This window comes from Ursus americanus, chromosome 2, assembly GCF_024610735.1.
Source record: "Ursus americanus isolate L20-20 chromosome 2, mUrsAme1.1.p, whole genome shotgun sequence".
NCBI classification, from domain to species: Eukaryota; Metazoa; Chordata; class Mammalia; order Carnivora; family Ursidae; genus Ursus; species Ursus americanus.
In genome coordinates, this window is record NC_142128.1 from 62102717 (window position 1) to 62128199 (window position 25483).

The window sequence follows — 25483 nt, forward strand, 5'->3', positions numbered from 1 at the left end:
ATTTCTTCTTTAACCCAAAGGTTGTGTACAGAAAGATTTTCTGAATTTCTATTTTTTTCCTATTTTTTATCAGTGATTTTTAATCATATCAGGTTTTGTTCATGGAACATTTAATTTTGTGGGATTTTTCAGGCTTTCTTGCACTCTACTACAAAAAAGTGAATGTTCTATTCTCTATAGAAATTATAAACATATTCTCTATTCTGAATTCATATTTGTGTTATTTAAATTATTCATTTTAACTTTGACTTACTGCTTTTCTGCCTCTAACTTTTCCAATATAACTCTGATTTTTTTATTTATATTTTCTACATCTCTTTTTAGGGCCGTACCTTATATATTTTGGATTTATACTTTGGTTGTTTTTTCTGTTTCTTGTTCCACTTTAATTTTTTTTATTTTAAAAATATGTAACATTTTTTCTTATAATTTAAAAAATTCAAGTACTGTTTTTCTGGTATTAAAATTATCTAGGCTTTCTTTTAATATTTTTTAGTTGTTTGGTGGTATTTTGCTTTTTATCATTTTATATTCCACATCACTGCATTATTTAGATAAAAGTATTTACCTTCAAATAATACATGGGTAAATTTTTTTTGTACTAATCCAATCTGAGGGTATCTGTTTTTTGATAGATAGATTTAAAACAATTATTTTAGGTCACATATTATTCAGTCATCTCAGGATCAGGGATGATAAAATAGCTAATTTAATGTTGGTTTACTATAGTTCATAATTCATATGAATCATAATTCATAGGTACTGCATTTTTATTTTGCTTATTGTCAGAATCTTTATATTTGAAGTTTTCTTCTATGTTTGTCCCAAATTTATGAAATGATGTATTATAATATTTTAAATTGTTGATAATCTTACATTATCATGGACCAAAAAAAGAAAAAATGCTATACCATGATCAAATTAATTTTGGACTCCTAAACTATTAAAAAATTAAATGAGGCAAATAGAAGTTTTTAAGATTTTTTGAGCACACAAATTCAAATCAGGTGTCACTAAAGCAAAAGTGCTCCACCAACATGGGCTGGGACAAAGGATTTACAGAGCAGATGCTGAAGCAAAGGAAGGAAAATATTTGATTGGCTATGGCTTATGTGGTTGCCTTATTTGGGAAAGCCTCGTTGGCTGTTTCAGATTTGTTGTTCTTAAATTTCATTTTTTTTAGCAAAGGAGTACATTTACAGTGGACTCTGGCTTGGGTTTCTGTTTACATATGTAAGCTTCTAAGCCTCTGAGACACCACATTTTAATGGCTTCCTTGTCTAATTAACATTACAGTGTCAAGGTCACTATTATGCCTTTATATTTTTGATGCAACTGTACAGTTTTATGGCATTGATTTTTCCCCCAACAACAGTAAAACTGTTGGTTATCCCCCTCCACCTAGTTTTTCATTTTTTATTCAGATATGAATAACCAATCTTAACACTTCTGAAGCCTATAATATCTTTAGAGTGTCTTCAATTTAAACAGTGGTTGGAACAAATATACCCTTTCAAGTTTGATTTTATTTCCCTCAAGCTTAGAAAGTATTATTCCTTTCTTTTCCCTCTTGCTTAGAGTTTTGCTATTAAAAAGTCTGACCTGAATGTTAAAGAGATTGCATTAACAGTATAACTTATTCTGTTTATTCAGTGCTTAGGTATTCTATCTCTAGAACCAGTCTGACTAGATTTAAATCTCACTCCTGGGTTTTCTAATATGTAACTGGGAATAATATAGTATTTGTAGAATTGTTGTATTAAGTTAGTTAATCACTTAAAATTGAATAGTCCGTAGAACATTTCAGCACTCAAATTCATTTAAGCTTCATTATCAAATATATTAAAATGTTGTGAAATCACTGTAGAAACCATATTAAGTATCCTCACTATTTATTTTGAATCAATATGAGACAAATAAAAGACCAAGGTAGAAATTCAATACACTGAAAACAAGAATGCATATTTAATATTGTCAAAATACCTATCCAGCTGGAAGAAAAAAAAACATTGGATTTATGCTCCCTATTATATAAGAAAGTTAATGGCCTAATAAATAAAATAAATAAATATCTTACAAAAATTAGAAATAAGCATGTCAACCTCAGAAGGCATCCGTAAAAAAGATAAAAAACATATCAAGTATAAAAGAGTCAACCGCCCCCCCACACACATATACACTTTCAAGATACAGAAGGGTATATAGAGATTTGTGAATGATTCATGGCAAAAAATGTGGTCATAAGAAAGAAAAAATAGTTGCCACTATCTAAGAAATAAATAGTACATGTAATAAAAATGCAATTAAATTCAATACAGAAAAAATAGTTGCCACTATCTAAGAAATAAATAGTACATGTAATAAAAATGCAATTAAATTCAATATAGAAAAATTAATAATAAAACAGAAAATATCCAAAGAATATCAAAATTCATTTCAGAAAAGTGCAAAAAATAAACAATAAACACATTAGAAGAGCTCAAACTTAACCAGTAGTCAAGAAAGTGTAAATAATCCATCAATATAACTTTATGTCTGTCATATAGCCAAAACAACTATAATAATTATCATTAGTGAATACTAGGGGAAATGATAGTATCATATATTGCAAGTGACTAAATGAATACAGAGTATCTTAGAAAACTAAGCTGGTAGTCTTGCTCTCTCTCTTTCTCCCTCAGCTATCCTGCAACTGGGAGTATCATGTTAATATAGAAATGTTATTACTAAATGTGATCAAAAAGATATGTGTACCTTAATAGGTATTGAAGAAATTTTCTTCGTGTCAATAAAAATTTAAAACTAAGTGCATATGGCATATGCAGCAAGGTAGAGACCAACTGCTAAGTATTTAAAAAAATACATTAAAAAATTTAAAGTTATAAGGACCATGTACTCTAACCACAATGGTATTGAATTAGAAGTCCATAACAACAAGAAGAATGGAAAAAAAATTATTTGGGGGCACCTGGGTGATTCAGTCAGTTAAGCGTCTGCCTTCAGCTCAGGTCATGACCTCATGCCCCGTATCAGGCTCCCTGATCAATGGGGACCCTGCTTCTCCCTCTCCTTCTGCCACTCTTCCTGCTTGTGTTCTCTTGCTCTCTGTCAAATAAATAAATAAAATCTTTAAAAAAAAAGGAATTGTTTTGTTATATAAAGCATTCACTTTAAAATAACAAAGTAGTTGAAGAAAACTCAAAGGAAATAAGATAAAAATAGGAGAAAAGCAATGTATCAAAACCTGTAAACTAAGTTAAAACAATAATTAAGGGAAGTTTATAGAAATAAATGTTAATATTAGAAAAAAAAGAAAGGTTTAAAATCAGTAAGCTAAGCATCAACCTTAAAAAGCTAGAAAATAGAAATGAACCCAAACTTGGTAAAAAGAATGAAATAATCAGACAGCAGAAATCAATGAAATAGAAAATAGACAAATGATAGAGAAAATCTATTAAATGAAAACTGTTTTTCTGTTTCAGTTTTATTGTAGTAAAATACACATAACATAATTTTTACATTTTAATCAATTATAAGTGTACAGTTCAACTGTATTAAGCATATCTGTACTGTTGTACAAACATCACCACCTTAAATATCAGGAACTTTTTCTTCTGGCAAAGCCAAAACTATATATCCATTCAACAACAATTCCCCATTCTTCCCTACGCCTAGTTCCTGTCAACTACCACTCTACTTTCTATTAAATTTGACTACTTTAGGTATCTCACATCAACGAAATCATACAGTATCTGTGTTTTTGTGATTGGCTTATTTCACTTAGTATAATATCCTAAAGGTTTATACATGTTGTAGCATGTGTCAGAATTTCCTTCCTTTTTAAGACTAATATTTCATTAAATGTATATCCATTTATATTCATTGTGTGTTGCTTATCTGTAGATCTATTGATGGACACTTGGGTTACTTCCACATAAATGCTACAGCTATGGACATGGGTACAAACATCTATTTGTTACCCGTTTTGAGTTATTTTGGTCATGTACCCAGAATTAGAATTGCTATAACATATGATAATTCTATTTTTTTTTTTTAGGAACTACCTTGGCCACTTTTGGCAGCAGCTGTACCATTTTACTTACATGCCAACAAAGCACAAGGTTTCCAATTTCTCCACATCCTCAGCAACACTTGTTATTTTTCTGTATTTGGTTTGTTTTGTTTTATTTTAATAGTAGCTATCCTGATGGGTGCAAGGTGGTATCTTATTGCAGTTTGATTTGCATTTACTTAATGATTAGAAATGGTGATAATCTTTTGATGAGCTTATTAGCCATTCATACATTTTCTGTGGAAAATTCTCTCTTCAATTCCTTTGCCCATATTTTTGTGTTAAGCTGTTTGTTTTCTTGTTGCTGAGTCTTGGAAGGTCTCTATATATTCTAAATATTAACCCCTCACTGAATCTTCTGTTTTGTGGGTTGCCTTTTTACTGTATTCATAGTGTTTTTTGATGCACAATTTTAAAAAATCATGAAATCCAATTTGTCTATCTGTGGTTGTCATTGCTTGTGCCTTTGGTATCATATTCAAGAAATCATTGCCAAATGCGGTGTTGTAAAGTTTTTGCCCTATGTTTTCTTCTCAGACTTTTATAGTTTGAGGTCTTAAATTTATTTCATGAATCCATTTTGAGATAATTTTTGTATATAATTTTAGGTAAGAGTCTAACTTCATTACCTTACATGTGAATGCCTGATTTTGTCAGCACTGTTGAAAATCTCAGCACATTGAATGGTGTTGGAACCATTGTCAAAAATAATTTGACCATTTATATGAGGACTTGTTTCTGGATTTCTTACTCCACTCTGTTGGTCTATGTGTCTGTCTTTATGTCAGTACCACACTGTTTTGATTACTGTAGCTTTGTAGTATGTTTTGAAATCAGGAGGATTGAGTCCTCCAGATTTTTTTCTTTTTCAGGAATGTTTTGGCTATTTGAAGTCATTTGAGAGTCCATATGAATTTTAGGATTTTTTTTTTATTCTTGCAAAAGAAATGTCAGTGGGATTTTGATAGAGACAGCACTAAATCCGTAGAGTGCTTTGGATTGTGTTGACATATTAACAATATTAAGTTTTCTAATCTATGAACATATGTCTTTTCACTTATTAATGTCTTCCTTAATTTCTCTCAAGAGTGTTTTGTTGGTTTGTTTTTGTTTGTTTGTTTGTTTTAAGATTTTGTTTTTAAGTAATCTCTACATCCAACATGGGGCTCAAATTTACAACCCCAAGATCAAGAGTCATATGCTCTATTGACTGAGCCAGCCAAGTGACCCTGTATTTTTTAGTATAAAAGTCTTTCACCTTTTTGGTTAAACTAATTTCTAAGTATTTTTTATGTCATTATAAATGGGATTATTTTCTTAATTTTCTTTTCAGATTGTTCATTTTGCTGTATAGAAATACAACTGAGTTTTTGTGTATTGACTTTGTATCCTGCTACTTTGCTGAATTCATGTAGTCTAAGATTTTGCATTTGTGGAATCTTTAAAATTTTCTACATGAAATGTCATATTTTCTGCAGGTAGAGATAATTTTACTTTTTTTTTTCCAAATGGAGTGTTTTTGTTTTTGTTTTTTTTTTCCTTGTTTAATTGCTCTGTCTATGACTTTTGGTACTATGTTGAATGGAAGTGGCCAAGGCAGGCATCCTTACCTCAATCCTGATCTTAGAAAAATAGCTTTTAGTCTTTCACCATTAAGTATTGTTTTCTATATGTTCCTCATATATGGCTTTTATTATGTTGAGTGGTTTCCTTTTTATTTCGTTATCATGAAAGGATGTTGAATTTTTTTTCAAATGACTTTCTGCATCAGTTGAGATGATCATGTGCTTTTGTTTTGTTTTGTTTTTCTTTATTCTGTTAATGTGGTATATTACTTTGACTGTGTTGTAACCACCCTTGCATTCCAGAAATGTTCTTTACTAGCATCATCGCACAGCTAACCCTTAGTATACCTGGTCTCACATTCAATTTCATTGAAGATTTTCTTTTCTACAGAGGTCAGTGTCACCATACATGCTCTAATAATACCTGTGCTACCTTGTATCATCCTTGATACATAAATTACTTTTCATATAGCTCTCTTCCTTCAAGACTGAAAGTTTGAGGATCTAGGGATTGTGTCTCTCATTCATCACTGAATACCTCAGAATTCATCATGGTTCCTGTAATGCAGTAGTTTTAAAATAATCATTTGCTGAATGCAACAATGACTGGGTGAGGAAAAATGTATAAGAAAGTAGACAACAAAGGATTAACTTAACCTACTTCAATGTTTTGACTTGGATCAAAACTCTGATTTGTGATTTTCACAAGAATAATATATTTTTTTTAGTTTTTCTGTTAGACTTAAAAATTTGCAAGAATATATAGCATTTTCAGATTTCCTCATGATAGCAAATTCCCTCACAAGATAAACACGTAAGGTTAAGATGATAAAAATGCCAGTCTTAATTCTGTTTGCTGTATTTTGTTGAGGATTTTCACATTTATGTTCATCTAGAATTGGACTATAATTCTCTTTTCTTGTAGTATCCTTCTCTGGCTTTAGTATCATGGTAATGCAAACCAAATTTAATATCATATTAAAATGATCATACATCATGATTAAGTGATATTTATCCCTGCAATGCAAAGATGGTTTAATTAGCAAATCAATAAATGTGATATACCACATTAACAAAATGAAGGATAAAAATCATATGGCTATCTCAACAGATGCAGAAAAAGCATTTGTCAAAATTCATAGTCATTGATTAAAACTCAACAGATTAGGTATAGAAGGAATGTAACTCAACATAATAAAGGGCATATATGACAGACACATGGCTAACATCATACTCAAGTGATAAAACTGAAAGCTTTTCTTCTATGATCAGATAAAGATACCCACTCTTGCCACTTCTATTCAACAGAGTAATGGAAGTGTTAGTCAAAGCAATTAGGCAAGAAAAAAATCAAAAAATCATGAAGGAGTAAAACTACCTCTGTTAGCAAATGACATGATCTTATATATAGGAAGCTATAAAGACCACCAATAAACTATAAGAACTAATAAACAAATTCAGAAAAGTTGCAGAATACAAAAGAACATATAACTATCAGTTGCATTTCTAAACATTAACAATGAACTATCTGAAAAAAGAGATTAAGATAACAACCCCATTTATAATAGCATCAAAAAAAAACACAAAAATGAAAAGCTTAGGGATATATTTAACCAAGGAGGTTAAAAGATATATGTACTGAAAATTATAAAACACTGATGAAGAAGTTAAGGACACAAATACATGGAAAGATTTCCTGTGTTATTGGATTGAGAGAATTAATATTGTTAAAATGCCTATACTACCCAAAGTGATCTACAGATTCATTGCAATCCTTATGATAATTCTGAAGGTGTTTTTTCAGAAATAGAAAAAAGATCTTAAAATTTGTATGGAACCAAAAAGACCTATATGGCCAAAGTAATCCTGAGAAAGAACAAAGCTGGAGGTGTCACACTTTCTGATTTCTTTTTTTTTTTAATTTATTTATTTTAGAGAGAGAGAGGGGGACAGCATGATCAGGGGGAGGGGTAAGAGGAGAAGGAAAGAAGAATCCTCAAGTGGACTCTCTGCTGAGTGTGGAGTCCAACCCTGAGATCATGACCTAAGCCAAAATCAAAAGTCAGATGCTTAATCAAATGAGCCACCGAGGCAGCTACCCACATTCTGATTTCAAATTATATTACAAAACCATAATAATCAAAACAGTATGGTATTGTCATAAAAACAGACACACAGCCCAGTGAAACAGAATAGAGAGCTGAGATATAACATATATATGTATATATTCAATTAATTTAAACCAAAGAGCCAAGAATAAGCAGTGAAAGAAGGACAGGTCTTCAAGACATGGTGCTGGGATAACTGAATCGCTGCATGCAAAAGAATGAAACTGGATCCCCCATTATACCATACACTAAAATCAACTCAAAACGATTGAAGACTTGAACATAAGACCTACAAATGTAGAAGTCCTAGAAGAAAATTTACAATGTTAAGCCATTGATCTTGGCAATGATTTTTTAGATTTGACACCAAAATCAATACAAACAAGTAGAAATGCAAACTAAAAAGCTTCTGCACATCTAAGGAAATCATCAGAAAAATGAAAAGGTAACCTATGGAATGAGTGAAAATATTTGTAAACCACATATTCAATGAAGGATTAGTATCCAAAATATACAAACAACTCAAATAGCTCAAAAGCAAAAAACAACCTAATTAAAAAATGGACAGAGAACCTGAATAGACATTTTTCCAAAGAAGGCATATAAATGTCCAACAGGTACACAAAAGAGGATAATGGGTGTCCCCAACACTCAGAGCTTTCTTAGAATGGAACAGTGTAATTAAATGCATGGCCTGTTAGAGTTAAAGAACTTTGTACAAAACTCTTCTATGAAAACAAAAACAAAACTCTTCTATATTTGGAGACTTTGATGATAAATCATATAATGTAATACACACACACATACATATATATTATATATAATATATGTAAATGTATACATATACATTTACATATATAATACTTACGGGCACTCTATTTACACCACTTTCATTTTTTTCCATGAGCTTTATCCCAACTGAAGTGGCAGGGTAGTGTGAATATTCATCATTTGTTATAAGATTAATCTAAACAAAAGAGATATGCCAGTTTTATGGTATATTTAGAAATCAGTGACTAAGCTCAAAAGTCATCAAAGTGTGTTGTTTCATTGCATAAAACTTTAGTTATTTTTTTCTGCTACTACCTGAATTCAGATGGTACAATAGGATAATTGAAAAAGACACATTTTATATTTAAAGAGTTGGGTTTGTTCCCATGGGAACATTTTGGCAATGATTTTTGCGAAAGAAAATGACTAAGAATTCAGATTCTAATGCTGCTCTGTTTGTTTTGTGTTTTCTTTTTCCTAGTGTTCAAGAGTCTTGAGCAATTTAAATGACTGAGATTTCTACTGCTTAGTTGAAATGCTTAACAAACTGCATTTTTACTTAAAAAATGTAAAGAAAAAACACTTTCTGATTCATACCACTTCCATTTTTACACAGTTTGAAAGTTAATTCTACAATTTCTGTGTATATGTCTAGAATTTATGATATCATATACATTTTTTTCCTTTTCCAGCTAATTGTATTTATGAACAGTATCTTTTAGTATTTTATGATTGCTTTAATTCAGTATATTTTTGTTTTTTACAATTTAAAAACAGAAAATAAATAAACAGTAATTGGCTTGATATCACATAAAATGATTTCTGCCAAAATAATTTTCATTGAAAAAATCTCAATTTATTATGTTTTCTTTGAAATGAAATGTTCTACTTTTCATAAAACAAAAGAGACAAAAACAAAAGTCCCTTCCAATCTTTTTGATTTCTGTGGTATTAATTGTATAATTTGTTCTCTTTTCATTTCTAAGATAATTATTTGAAACTTCTCTATCTGTTTCTTTCTTTTAGTATAGCTATAGTCTTGTCAATTTTGTCTTCAAAATACTTTTACTTTTGTTGATTTTTTTTCTATTTTTCCATTCTCAATTTCATTAATTTCTGATTTTATCATTATTATTCTCTTCTTTTTGCTAACTTTGGTCTTAATATGTTCATCTTTTTTTTTATCATTCCTTAATATGTAAGATTAGTTTGTTTATTTGAGATTGTTGTTCTTTTTTAATGTAGGTGTTTATTGTTATGAACTCTTACTGCTTTTGCTGCATCCTATGTTTTATCATGTTGTGTTTACATTTTCATTTGTATCAAAATGTTTTCTGATTTCACTTTTGATTTTTTTTTGACTATTTGGTTGCCACATATTTATTAATTTTCCATTTTTGTTTCTTTTTTATTAATAATTACTGATTTCCAGTTTCATATCTTTGTGGTTGGAAAACATATTCGATATAATTTCATTGTAAAAATTGAATCCCAACAAATTGGATAGCCTAGAAGAAATGAATAAATTCCCAGAAACATATAACCTACCAAGTTTGAACCATGAAGAAATAGAATATTTGAACAGACTAATAATGAGTAAAGAGATTGAATCAATAATCAAAAATCTCCCAAAAAAGAAAAGCCTGGGATCAGATGGCTTCTCTGGTGAATATTACCAAACATAGGAGAAGAATTAACAGCAATCCTTTTCAATTCTTCGAAAAATTTTAAGAAGAGGGAATTCTTCCAGCTCACTTTATGAGGCCAATATTACCCAGACAGTAAAACCAGATAAAGACATCACAAGAAAAGAAAATTATAGACCATTATTCCATATGAACATGGATGCAAAAGTCCTTAACAAAATACTTGCAAACCAAATTCAACAGCCTATTAAAAGGACCATATACCATGAACAAGCTGAATTTATTTTGGGGATGCAAGATGGTTCAACTTCTGGAAATCAATAAATGTGATACAGCATATTATCAGAAAGAAGGATAAAAATAATATGATTATCTCAATTGACAGAAAAAAATTTCAACATCCTTTCATGATAACACTCAACAAACTAAGTATAGAAGGAATGTACCTCAACATAATGTCATATATGACAAGTCCCCAGCTAACATCATGTTCAACAGTAAAAAACTGATATATAAATATATATTTTTTTCCAAGGTCAGGAGCAATACAAGGATGCCCACTCTTACCACTTTTATTTTAACATACTACTGGAAGTCTTAGCCAGAGCAATTAGACAAGAAAAAGAAATGACATGCATTCAAATTAAAAAGGAAGAAGTAAAATTATCTTTGGTACCAGATATGATCTAATATATAAAAAACGGTAAACAATCCACCAAGAAAACTGTTAGAACTAATAAACAAATTCAGTATCGTTTCAGGATATAAAATCAACAATGACAAATCAGTTGCATATCTATACCCTAACACTGAACTATCTGAAACAGAAATTAGGAAAATTCCGTTTACAATAACATTGAAAAAATAAAATACTTAAGAGTAAGCTTCACCAAGGAAGTAAAAAACTTATGTACTGAAAACTACAAATTGTAAATGAAAGAAAATCATTAATATGTATATAAATGGAAAGACATCTCATGTTCATGGATTGGAAGGCTTAATATTAGTAAATGCTTATATTACCCAAAACAATCTACAGATTCTAAAATCCCAATGGCATTTTTTAAATATATGCGAAAAAAAATCTTAAAATTCATGTGGAAACACAAAAGAATCAGAATAGCCAAAGCAATCTTGGAAAGAAAAAACTGAAGCCATCATATGTCCTGATTGTAAAATGTATTACAAAGGTATGGTAACTAATACAGTATGGCATAGGCATAGATTAATGGAACAGAATAGATGGCCAACAAGTATATGCAAAGGTGTTCAAATAAACCCTGCAGATCTTCTCTATAATATAGTAGCTATAGTTAAGGACACAGTATTGTACACTTAAAATTTTGTTAGAGAGTAGATTTCATGTTAAGAGTTCTTACTACACACACAAAAATACTAAAAAGAACACAAATAAATAAAAACTTTTACAAAACTTAGAAAATAAAGCTGCTGTAAAAGAGAAAGTGTAATTTGTAAACAGTGTGAGCATTTGCCTTATCACTTCTTAAGGCTTTCCTGAAAAATTAAATTCTAGAACTTCTAGAAATACTCATGAAGTGTCCTAATTGAAGCTCTACTTAAAAATAGTTTGAAGAATTACTTGGCTCTCCAAGATCAAAGATGCAAAGATCTCCTTGCATTCCCAATGTTAAATGAAGATTTTTGTCACACATAGAGTTCCATTTTGTTCCTTGTTTCTCTGCCTAGCTTAGTGACTCTATAGTTCAGAAATAAAACCTGGCTCATAATTTTATCTTGAAAAAATTTCAGAGTTTGAGGATAATTTTTCCCGTGGATTTCCCTTTCCCTTTTTTCACCCTTCTATCTGTAACAGCAAACATGTACGTACAGACACACACACGCATGCACACAGGTACACTCACATACCTTCAAATCATCATCCCTTTTAGGAACTAATGTCACTAGATAGAAAAGGAGTCACATATTTTTTCCTTTTTATTATTTTCACTGCCACTGCCATAATTGGCAAAGAAACAGCACTTGATTATGCTGGTCTATAGTGTTCTGCCTTTCCTCTCATTTTCCTTCTGTGTATTTAAAATGTTCATGAGAGTGGGGCGCCTGGGTGGCTCAGTTATTAAGTGTCTGCCTTCCGCTCAGGGCGTGATTCCGGCGTTATGGGATGGATCCCACATAAGGCTCCTCTGCTAGAAGAATGCTTCTTCCTCTCCCACTCCCCCTGCTTGTGTTCGCTCTCTCGCTGGCTGTCTCTCTCTGTCGAATAAATAAATAAAAATCTTTAATAAAAATAAATAAATAAATAAAATAAAATGTTCATGAGAAAAAAATGCTATGGATCCATTAATTGTTTACAAGGTTAGAAGAACACAAACACCAAAAAAAAGAAAAAGAAAGAAAGAAAGAAAGAAAGAAAGAAAGAAAGAAAGAAAGAAAGAAAGAAAGAAAAAGAAAGAAAGAAAGAAAGAAAAAGAAAAAGAAAAAGCCTAAGAGAAAAGAAAGCAAGATGCTGGACGAAGAGACATAACAGAGATTCAAAAAGTAAAAGAGGCTAGAAAATGGTAACTAAAAACCAACTAGCTTTCATAGTTGGGCCTGGAAAGCATGTAACGGTACAGATGACAGGTTAGTCAGTCTCTCACACTGTCTTGTCGAGTGTGTCATTTCTGTTCTTTGCAAAGACAACATTTCTGGCCCTCATCTACCAAGCCAAACTGTCACAGATGGAAGTTAGATGTAACTGTGAATCTGTCCTTTTTCCCATGTTCGGGAGAACAAGGTTCCTAATAAAGAATAGAAGATTTGATGTCATTTTCTTTTTATGATAACCTCAAAAAAAGTTCAGATTTTGAAGATGCTCACTTCAATGTACTGAGCTAGAAATGAGACGCCATGAAGTCTGTAGGGAAATGACCTTTTATAATTTCTCCAAAATGACTTTGAATGCACAGTTGCCTAAAACTCAAAGTGGCAAAGGGTTCGTGTTGTTATTTAATCACAAAATCACATTCTTAGTGGATCATAAATACTTAGTGTGTTATAATAAAAAGAAAGTGTTATTTTGTTATTTTTAAGCTCAAGAATTCCACTTCAGACAAGGAAAGGCTAGTTAGGACCTGGAAACTATCCATCAGTTATCTCTTAATTTTTCTTAATTTTGTCTTATGATTGTCAATTAATTTTACTAATACTTATAAAAAGGAAGAGGGGTGGGGAAATAGGAAGTTATTGTTCAGTGGGTATAAAGTTTGTTATGCAAGATGAATAATTTCTATAGATATGCCATATAACCTTGCCTATAGTAAATAATACAGTATTGTTCATTTCAAAATTCATTTGGAGGGTATATTTCATGTTAAGTGCTTTTACTGCAAAAACAAAAAAACAAAAACACACAAGGAAACTCTGTTGGATATGTCTATCCCCTCTACTATGATGGAATTACAGATTTTTGTGCCTAAATCCATCAAATTATTCACATTAAACAAGTGCAGTTCTTTTTATATAGGTTACACTTTCTCAGTAAAGCTGTTAAAAATTTAGAAGTTATATATCTAAAAATCATAAGATGCATACAGATATACTATATTGAAATTTGAGTCAGACTAATTTACACAAAAGTTTAGTATCCATTTCAGCATACATGGGCCATTTAACACAATAATAAGGTGAGTAAGGTTTTGAATGTCAGTTCCACTAGTTTCTATCTGCAAGGCCTTGAGCAAGAACCTGAAACTCTCAAAGCTTTAGTTTTGTTATCTGTCAAATGTGTGATTAATAATACCTTCTTCCTAAGAATTCAGTGAAAGAGAAATGAGATCTATAGTACACAAGAACTCAGGACCTTTCCTTAGATTTCAATGAATGTTAAGTACTATTTTATTCTTTAAAAAAGCATTGATCTTGGTGTGCCTGGGTGGCTCAGTCGGTTAAGCGTGGGACTCTTGATTTTCGCTCAGGTCATAATCTCAGGGTCATGAGATCAAGCCTCAGGTCAGGCTCCCTCCTTAGCACTCTCTTTCTGTCTCTTAAAAACAAAACAAAATGAAAACACTGATCTACTATGTGAGTTCTTGTTCCCCTTGGATTCCCAGCACACAGCTGGGTCCTAGCAAATATTACATACTTAGTAACTATTTATGAGCACATGAAAAATACCTTGAGTTACGTTAATCATATTTTGTATATATTTCTGGAAAATGGCATTTCTAAATAATAATCAGTATCCAGCAGAAAAAAGGAAAACTGTAAAATAATGTAACTTCTCACTTTGAAGATCACCATATGAAATAAGAAATACCTCATACTGAGGGAAGAAAAACCTGAATTTAGTAGATTGCAATGTGATCTCTTTATTTTGGTTACAGTTACTTTGGAGCATGTTTTTGAAGCCAAGCAACTTCTGAATTTTTTTCCCATTATATCATCTGGTGTTCTGCTTGCTCAAATCATCTCTATGAGATAGGTACTATTATTGTCCTTATTTAATAGCACAGGGAAATTAATGAGGTTAAGGTTCTCTCAAGGTCACTCAACTGACATGTGTCATTTTGAATTTTTAACATTTGAATGTTGTTTTGAGTATGTATGTGAGTGAGTATGTGTGTGTTTAGGACTATTACAGTTTGGTTATGTATGTGTATTGGAATTTATTAACCTTATAAAACCAAAAACCTAGATTATTTTAAGCTTGCAATTTAAATTTGCAAATCATATTTTATTCTCCTTTTATTTTAATATATATTCCATTGAACAAGTTAAAATATTAAATTCCCCTGAATCATTTTCCATTTACAAATTTAGCTAATTAAATTACCATAACATTTTATTCTATTTCTACAGTTAACATGATATTCTAAAGCACTTTAATAGCTCATAGAATATTCTTAAGATTTATCAAGCAAACCATTTCCATGTATTTAAAGAAATCTTACAAATATAATAAGTTAAAATAATAAATACAATAAATTAAGTCCTCTTAAATATTCCAATATCATTTACAAACCTTAAACCTGATTACACTATGCAACCTAATCTCACACACTTAGTCTGATTGCCTCTTTCATATTAAAATTATGCCTAATATTCTGGGTATTCTTATATTTCTTATTCTCTGAAAGATTAATCTTCAATAATAAACACAATAAGTATATTGAAATAAAACAACTTCTTTCTAGGCTGGGAATACATTAATAGTGTAGGTTGAAATATTCCAACATTTTTTTCTAGAACTTGTTTATTTCTAAAATATCTGGGGTTATAAAATCATTCACATATTTCATGAGGTTGTTTTACCATTTTTATTGTTTTGAACTTACTGGGGAAAAATTAATAGGAAATATACAACTCAGTCATGTATTAAAGATTGAAAATTGGGACCAGTGTACCAGAGACTATCACACTGATATACCTGAACTTTCATCCTATGGAGCTATTTCTTATAGTCATGTTCTCTGCTCTATCTGCCACATCAACAGTGAACTTTGAGCAAACACACCTTTCATTTAGGATTTAGTTTCACATCCTAGTGCACCATCCATCCCTTGAATAATTTTAAATTTTAAATTACTCAATTACTTTTGTAATTTTTCCCAATTTAACACCTAATTTAGATAAGTGGAATTCTCCACATCACTCCCATGCTAACTTATGTCCACACCCACACATACATACACACACACCCATGTATACATACACACAAATGGAATTAATATATTTTCTGCATGACTAACCACTTTCTACAGTCACTTACTAGGTTATAGTAGTAATAATAATAGTTGTAATGATCTCTTTTTTATTTGAAAATATTAGCATCTATATTATATCATCCATCTCATTGGCAATGAGTTTATATTTATAAAATTTTCAGTATAGAGATACATAGTAAGCAGAATGCCAAATAACAAGATTGGGGAAATATTGAGGTAATAGCTATAACCTATTAAAAGAACTGTGTTTAAATGATTCAGATTGACACTGTATATACGATTGTCTATAATTTATCAAAGTGATGGTAGGTGATCTTTATTTCTTAACATGTTCTTACGCATTTCTCTTGTTTACACTAATTCTTACACTGATAATCCAGGGATTTCATTGTACCTGTTTTCATTGGGAAGCTTTCTTCCAGTCCAGAATTGGAATAGTTATTGTTCCAGTGGCCTGTCTGCTAATTCTTAGTCACCCACACTCTGCATTGATTGTGTCTATTTAGCTAGCTTCTGCTAATATACTGTGGTCTACTCGAAGATGGAATTAGTGATTGGCCACCACTTTATTAGTAGAATCCAGTGTAAAGACTGAAATATAATAAAATATCAAAATTATTTATTAAATAATATTTATTAAATTATTTATTAAATAAATGTAATTGTTACATACAATGTACTAAGTTACATGCTTCACCTCAATTAGTTATCAAACATTTTATAAGGGAACCTCAAAAATCTACCTATTCGCAGATGCTAGTAGCTTTTGCTAATGAATGAGGTTTTTAAATACACTTACCAGGCCCTCCTGACTCCAGTATTTATATGGATCATAACTATAAATTAACTAATAACTATTAATGATCAGTATAATAATATGCTAATTATCCTAGCTGAAACTTCCAATATCACAGTCTTTAGAATGTGTTCATAGGAAGCCTTTCCAAGGTTAAGAATGGGAGCATAGATAATGTTATAAAAATAAATTCCCACATCTGTCATTTCCCTATGATTACTTTATTAAAGCTGATCTGCCTGCGGATTGACCTATATATGTTTATAGGTTCTCCTTTCTCACATACTTTTCCCTAAAACTCCAACTTAAAAAAGAAATACATCCTCTTGCTGTCTTGAATTTTATTCTGATGTATAGTTCCTGGATGTAAAACCACCTGGGATGCAAAAGAAAGTGTCAATTAGAATTATTGGTTCTTGTGGAAGCCCCTTTCATGATTTATTATAGCATAAACATTCTTGCTTTTTTCATACATATTTTTGTTTGAGTTAATGAGGCTTTAAAAGCAGAGTATTTTGGCACTTGTTGAGATACTTTAAATTCAAATATATTGTAGAGAAGTCAGTGAAAGTGATTTTTTCCTCTTCCATCTTTCACCAGTTTTTGTCAAATAATACATGGCTCCTTAGGAAGAGAGTTTTAAAAACAAATCAAAGAAAATATCAAAAGACAAAGTAATTAAACAGTGTTTAAAGGTAAGCAACATTTTTAAGCTTTCCCACAACTCATCATTAGGATGAGTGAGTGGCTGAAAAGGAAAGCTGTGAAGAAAAAAAAAAAAAACTAAATTTGTTTATGATGCCAAATCTTTTAAATCTCACTGGAGCACTTCCCAGGACAGCCAAAATTTTCAGGATGCACTGAGTAAACAAATGTGATTTCTTTTAGATATGTTGTTCATAATCCAATGAGATAGATAATACTATTATGAAGCATTTGTTCCAAATATGGCCATTTCTCATTTTATTTTTTTCTTAGGTTGCATTGTTACTTACTATTACTGAAACAGCTGTTAGTTCATTTGATTTTAGCAGTATGTGATTGTCTTTTTCATTAGATGCAAGGGAAATGATGGTAAAAACAAACAAAATGAATGGATTTATTTCTTATTTTATTCATATTCTTATTTGCTACTTAGATGTCAAAACCAGACCACTGTGTACCCATACATAACTTGGAAATAATATCCTTATTCTGTTATACATCTTACTTCATAAATAACATAATTGCAATTTAGATAGCAAGAAACTTATATCGAACATGAGAAAGTTAATTATATTACCTGCAAATGATTCATTTTAATTCACTTTAAACATGAAAAAGTTATTTATATTAAATGATGTTGGTCATGACTTAAAAATTGTATTTCACAATTTATATCTTGGTCTTAACAGTGTTTCTTAGGTGTATGTTAATATGTTATTTGAATTGAAAAATGAAAAACATTTTCTAGAGAAATGAATCTCATTCGGCTGGTTAGTTTGACAATGGCAGCTGACTTTGTTATAAAAAATAATAAAATAGAAAATAGATATAAATTTTAATTTTAAGATTTTGACAAGAACCATTAAACCTGACAGATTAAAAAACATTTCAATTGGGGCACCTGCGTGGCTCAGTCAGTTAAGCATCTGACTCTTGGTTTCAGCTCAAGTCATGGTCTCATGGGTCATGAGATCGAGCCCTTTGTCGGGCACCACACTCTGTGCAGAATCTGCTTGGAGATTTTCCCCTTCTGCCCTTCCCTGCTTATGTGCTGTATCTCTCTAAAATATATAAATAAATATTTTTTTAAAAAAATTTCACTTGAAAACTATAATAACATATGTAATGCCATTAACATTCATATTTTACCAAAATTGTTTGTAAGTCTGATAAAATTAAACCTCTCCACACAAAGGTGTAATATATATAATTATTAGTCATGTGATATATCTTATGAAAACCTTCGGTAAAAATTTAAAAAGTAGATGCATTTAATGATAGAGACAAACTCTGTTACATATGAGACTGCTTTCTTTTCCATTGATTTCAACAAAATTGATAAGGGGTTAGTTATCAGTTGATATATCATTAATTATATTTTGTGGTGATAGACTGTCCTATAAATTTTGACTTATAACTCGAAATGAGTTCAAATAATTGTGTGGTATACATATATTAAAATTCTTTCAATGCCATCTACTACTTTATGTGGCCCAAATTTCTCAGATTATTATAATCATTATTATGTAATTCTAAAAGTCTGTAATTACATAATAATTCTAAGACCAGATAATCAATGAGGATGGGAGATAAGACTTGTTCTGTATTTCTAACCAACCTGCTGTTTATGAATTGGTGAACTAGGGGTTCAGAAAAGCAAGTTAGAGGTGATAATACTTGAGATGAGTCCAAAGAATGAATAGATGAAGAAAGAATTTAAATATTTGCAAGTAAAAAGAAAAACTGACAAAGGAAAGTAAGTGTGTTACACAGTGGAATGTGTCAAGAAAGGGAAGTCAGTGCTAGAAATGGTAAAGTGAAAGCTAGAAATGCACTTTAAAAAGCACAGAGATGTCCAAGCATCAGTTCTCTTTTACACTCAGCTGAACTCTCTAGGGTTTATGTTGCTGCCGGTGCCAAGATCCCAATGGAATGGCAAAAGGGCATGGGTTGGATATATTTGGATTGTGAGAAAGGTTGCTATAGTTGGTATATAGTTGCCAGGTGGACTTGCATGGTGGAAGACTATAGACAAATAACTGTAGACAGTAGTTACCTCCTATAGAGATTTTGACTCTATTCATTCGGCTCCATATGCACCACTATAACCTTTGTCCATTCCATTTTGAGCTCTCACTGGAACTGCTGCAAGACACTTCCATTTGGTTTTTCATCTTCCGATCTTTTCCACCTTTCCTTTTCTTCATTCCTCAGCAATACAGTTCCACATAGCAGGCAGTGTTGTTGTTATTGTTGTTACTTAAATTAGATGATACCAGTCCATTGTTAAAAACTTTCAAAAAATTCTCAATTAATTAACTTATCATGTATGTTATATGCCAATCTTTGGATATTTTCTGTAAGTAGAATGATTGTATAATTCCTTATGTAAAAATTTCTGATGGTGACAGGGAGCACTATTGATAATTACCCCCAAAGCAACAGTTATAACCTCATTTGGGGTATACTGGAATGTAAAGTTGCCCTCTTTATAATGGCCCATGTCCCCGCCTCCCACCTACCCAGCCAATCTCATCACATTTCAGTCTCCATTTTTTCTCTCTAGTTGATCTGCAATTATCTCTTATTTGTTCCATATAATCATTTGTATCTCTTCAATAAAAATGGTGTTATAATTGTTCTTCCCTTTCCTTCACCATCTTACCCAAAGTTTCTCCTGCTTGCCCACTTACTTCCTACTATATCGTATTTTTATTTTTCATATTATTTTTACTTTCTGACTTCTGTTTTTGAATTTGTCTACTTTCATGTCCTGTGTCTCCTCTCACAAGAATGAGGCTATTTAGAAGAATGTACTTTGTCTGACTTATTCATTACTCTATTCCCAGTGCCTAGAACAATGTCTGGCACATTCAGGGAACTTAAATTTGTTCAGTAAACACATGAATAATTTAATTCATGCAACGTTTTAGAAAACACTGCAGTAGAATAGCCAAGATCTCTTGAGATACTGAAACAGCAATTGGTATTTGGGATCAAAAATAAGAAATAATAAATATAAGGAATATTGCAGCCGTAAATAAGGAGGATTTTAGATTGACATGCTCTGGATAGCATATTACTTTTGCAATGGGTAATATTGACATTTTTGAAGCAATAATCCTTTGTTTATTATTATCTAGTATATTGCAGGATTTTAGGATATCTGGCTTTGGTCTACTAAAAACCAGTAGTATTTCTGTCTTTGTGACAATGAGATGTGTTCTCACATATTTTACTCCTTAGAAAGGTGATAAAAGTTGAAAACCATTGAGTTAAAAAAAGATAAGGCTTAAGGACATTCAGATTTATGTCGTGAAGATAATATAAAAGCTGATAAAAATGTAATAGAGGAGAAGTGACAAATTTTCCATGAGGTTGCAAATAATTAAGAATAGTTAAGGTTTACAGGGCCCCCAGGTGGCTCAGTTGTTTGAGCATCTGACTCTTGGTTTCAGCTCAAGTCATGATTGTGGGGTTGTGGGATCGAGCTCCATGTAGGGCTCCACACTCAGTGTGGAGTCTGCTTGAGATTCTCTTTCTTCCTTTCCCTCCCCCTCCCCTGACTCACGATCTAAATAAATTAAAAAAAATAAAATCTTAAAAAAAAGAATGATTAAAGTTTTATATGCATCTGAAATATGCAAGCATTTTTTAAAGTAAATCCTCCGCTAAGCTAGAAATACAGATTTGAATATTGCCTATATAAAACATATGTGAGCAAATTACCTTCCCCAATGAATACAGAAAAAGGGCATTGGGCTGAGGCCAAAAATCCAAAGGTCACCAAAACCTAGAAAGCAGGACAGAGAAACTCACATAAAAACTGAGAAGAAACAAATTTGAGGAGGAACTATGAGATTAATCACTAGGAAACCAAGTATCTTTTTGTCAATTAGAAGTTACTTCAATATTCTTCTGAATAGTTATGAATTAGGAGAAAATAATGGAAACAAGACTTTTCTGATCTTTGATCCTTTCCTTTATGAATCTTAATATTGGATGATGACTTATTAACTTAGTGTCATATGACTAGTTCCGTTAAAGAATGAAATAGATAAAATCGAGTTTGAATAAATTCAAATTAGCTAATTTCCTAAGTGGAAATTCAATATGTAATGTTTAAAGAATACTAAAAACATAAACTAATAAGAATGTGATATATAGTCTTCAAAATATTGTCATCTAGAAGTGTTCAATGCAGCATAATTCAATTCCTGAAGTATTATTTTAAATCTACTTGAGTACAGATCATTTTATTTCTATATAAATTTCTTGAAATAATTTATTATTATGGAATATTTGTGTCCATACTTATTATGCTTCTGAAATGGAAATATGATTCATTGATATTAGTGTGTTATTTTTTTTTAAAGATTTATTTATACTGAGCAGCATGTTATTTTGAACAACAACAACAACAAAGAGCTTTCAACATGGATGTGTGTGGCTTATATTCATTTCAACTCTCAATCATAATAATAGTATAGATTCCTTAAGATTTATGTATGGGCTTCATATTAGCAGGGTGTTTAATGATCCACCTTAATTCTGAATTTTTCAATCCACCAAAGCTTATAGATCGAATGATTTTGACATTGAAACCAAAGTCCAAGAGTCAGAAATCAGTTGAACCCTTATTGTTTTTGGTATCTCATTTCCTTTGAGATATTTTAATTATACACCCATGTATTTATTCATTCAATAAATATTTATTGTTATGTGTAATGACTGATATTGATACTGAAAGACCTTGGTTACGCAATTATAAACAAGGGAAACACACTCCTGCTCTCTTGTGCTTACAATCTAGGGAGTCTGTTAGAACCTACAGGAAAGTAAATAGAAAATTTTTAATTTTTAATGTAGGGCCTAAGACAGTATTTTAAATGTATGAGGGCAGCCAGGTTTATGACAATCATATGCTCATTGCAAAGGCCAGGACTCTAGAGGCTTTTCTAATTCCTACGCAAACAACATCTCTGAAAAGATATGACAGAAGTTTGGAACCACATTTCAGGTACAAAAAATTTGTTAAATTTTCTATTACACAGTTCATTCATCTACAATATAAAGATGATAGAAACCCATACCATAGGGTTTTGATGAAAATTGGTTAGGCTTTACCTGTAATGCATAGTGCTTAGAATGTCTGTGTATGTCCACATGATTTCAATATATTATTGATATTATTGATATTATATTCATACTGGGGTTCCCCATATAAGACAGGAAGGAAAGGCTAAATAGCAGAAAAGTGGTAAAAAGGAGAAAAAAGAAAACAAAATGTGACACCCTGCTGACTCTTGACTGGTTATAAATTCCTAATAGATGGCTGGACAAAACAAATTTAAATGTAATATTTAGTAAGATACTGAAGTACTCCACAAGTCCCCAGAATCTTCACAAATATCTATCATAAATTTCAGTGTTTTGTGATATACATGGATGAATATATATATATGAATATATGGACATATATTAATGACACTTGTGGTACCAGAATTTATCATAAGAATGTTTCCATATTTCTTCCTCCAGAAATCTGCATAAATCTTGGTCTTGTGAGGACATTTTTCTTTCGTACAGTATGCATTTGGGTATATTAAGCCAATACAATGTAGATTTTAAGTCCAAAGTCCCAACGTCCATCTCATTTTCATATTTTATATCATTTATGGAATCAGAAATACATTTGATGAAAATATTTTAATGAAAGTTAAGTTTATCATGTTGATAAATTCCTATCACAATATACACTGAATTAAAAAATGAAGTTAATTAAAATAATAAAAGTACCTTAAAAACAGGACTTGAATTTGGATATTCATGTGATAAAAATCCCCCCAAAAGAGAAAAATGTAAGAGTTATACATTTTTATATTTGTAAAATATGAAAAATATTTTGATTTATTAAGATGCTTTACCATCTTCTTTTTAAAAAAATACAAGGCCCAAATCATTATAAGAATAGTAACTTTCCTTCAAAAATACTACCATTTTTTAAAGATTTTATTTATTTATTTTTAGAGAGAGAGGTTGAGAGCATGAGCGGGGGGGGAGGGACAGAGAGAGCGGGAGAGGGGATATCGAGCCAACTCTGCACTGAGGGTGGAGCCCTACGTGGGGCTCAATCCCACGACCCTGAGATTATGACTTCAGCCGAAACCATGAGGGGGAGGCTTAACTGACTGAGCCACCCAGGTGCCCCCAAAATACCAGTCTTTTAAAAACATACTAGAAATATAAAATAATAGAAATAGTAAAAATATTACTATTGCAAATGAAGCTTTGCCAATACCTGCTCATTCATGTCATCAATCATGTCTATGACCACTGTATTCTAAGCAAAGTGCTGATGATAGACACATATAAGATGAAGGACAAGGAACCATGAAATAATTTTATAAGAGCAATGATATAGAATTTGGAATGTCAGCAAGATGCATAGATCATTTTTTTTTCATTACCAATCAGAAATCTTGATCAAAGATTTGGAAGAGAGCTATGGTGCTAAATTTAAGAATCTTCATAAATTTAATGGTGATTACAGACTCAGATGTAGGCAATATTGTTTAGAAGAGGTATTTTAGATATTTGGGGTTTTTTTAGTCCAGCATCTGAATATTTTTTCATATATATAAGAAATTGTCAACTACCATGTAAGTTAAAATTATTGGTTTCTCAGCTTCTAATGCAATTCCCTAAGACCTAGGCTTGTGAACAAGTCTCTATTATGTGGAAATTGCTGCTGATTGAATTTCCTCCATTCCACTTTTTTTCTAGAGTACCTTTTTTTAAAATTATTATTACATTTTCCCCCCAAACTGTCACAGCTAGCATTTTGGTATTAAAAACTTTCAAACAAGTATACACAACTCCTGATTTCTGGCAGTTAGGACTAGAGGAGAAGAAAAAAGTTGTCTTCCTGCTTTTTTAGGCTGTTTCTTCTGCTGAGTCAAACAAGACTTCTCCACTTACCGTATTCTAGCCTTTAGGAAAGAGAAAGTATAGAAAAGAAAATACATGTTGCTTCCTGGATGTATTAAACTGTAGTGGCAAACATCGCTTCTCTTTATATCTTATTCGTCAGAACTTAGCCACGTATTTTCCCCAGTTTTCTAGGACAAAGTTGTTTCTGTGCCAGATAAAATCCAGGAGTAGTGTTATTACAGAAGTCAATATACATTTGAGGAGCATTTTTCTTGTAAGCCATTAATACCAGCAACATGGAAATCAGAAAACCGTCCAGCAGTGGGACTGCTAATTGTTGCTGCGAATTTTAGTTTCCGTCCCAGGACTGACAGTGGCACACTTGTGCTTGGTGAGAATGGCTGTGGTTTATTACCAGGGGATCAGGGCAGTACTCCTGGCTGCCTTGCCTCAGGGCCTTCGTTGCCAGTCTGCTGTGAACTACAGTCTTTCTAATGGGCTCATTGTCTCTTTAAAGCAGCTGGATCCAGCTCTTCTTGTGACGAAGAATTCTGAGTCTCACAATGATTATGCAGACAGATGGCAAGAGGCCCCATAACAGAATCCAGAGGAATACAGCCTTTTTTACCCCTATGGAAAATTAGGTACTAGGTATTGAAATCCATTCAAACCAGTGTTAGTTAATCTTTGTAAAAGATATTTTTATTATAAAGAGAATGTGGGAGACTTCAGTTTTAGGAATCTCAGTTGGAGGAGTTTTTGAACGCTCTTATAAAAATTTTCAGGTGCGTCTCTACAAAGTTATTTTGGGTTGTGCTGAGTGATTTAGATTATTAGTGTTTCATTTCTAAATTTCTTACAGAAAAATGAAATTAGCTCAGCGCATGATTTTTGGCCAGTAGAGTCAGGTGCCCCCCTCTCTCTCCTTTCTTCAATCAGTTCTGACACCGAGTTTCAGGTCTGCACATCTCTCTGTCTATAAAAAACACCATCTGCTATGACATGAAACCCAAAAATCTAAATGACTAAAAAATAAAGCTGTATTTCCCACTTACAACAAGTCTGATGTGAATATCATTTGTCAGATGGCTCTCTTTGATGGCTCTTCTCCAAATAATAAATTCAAGGATTCATGCTTTTTCCATTGTATATCTCTAATAGCATAGCATCTTTAATTGGCAGTTGTGTAGAGCAGGACAG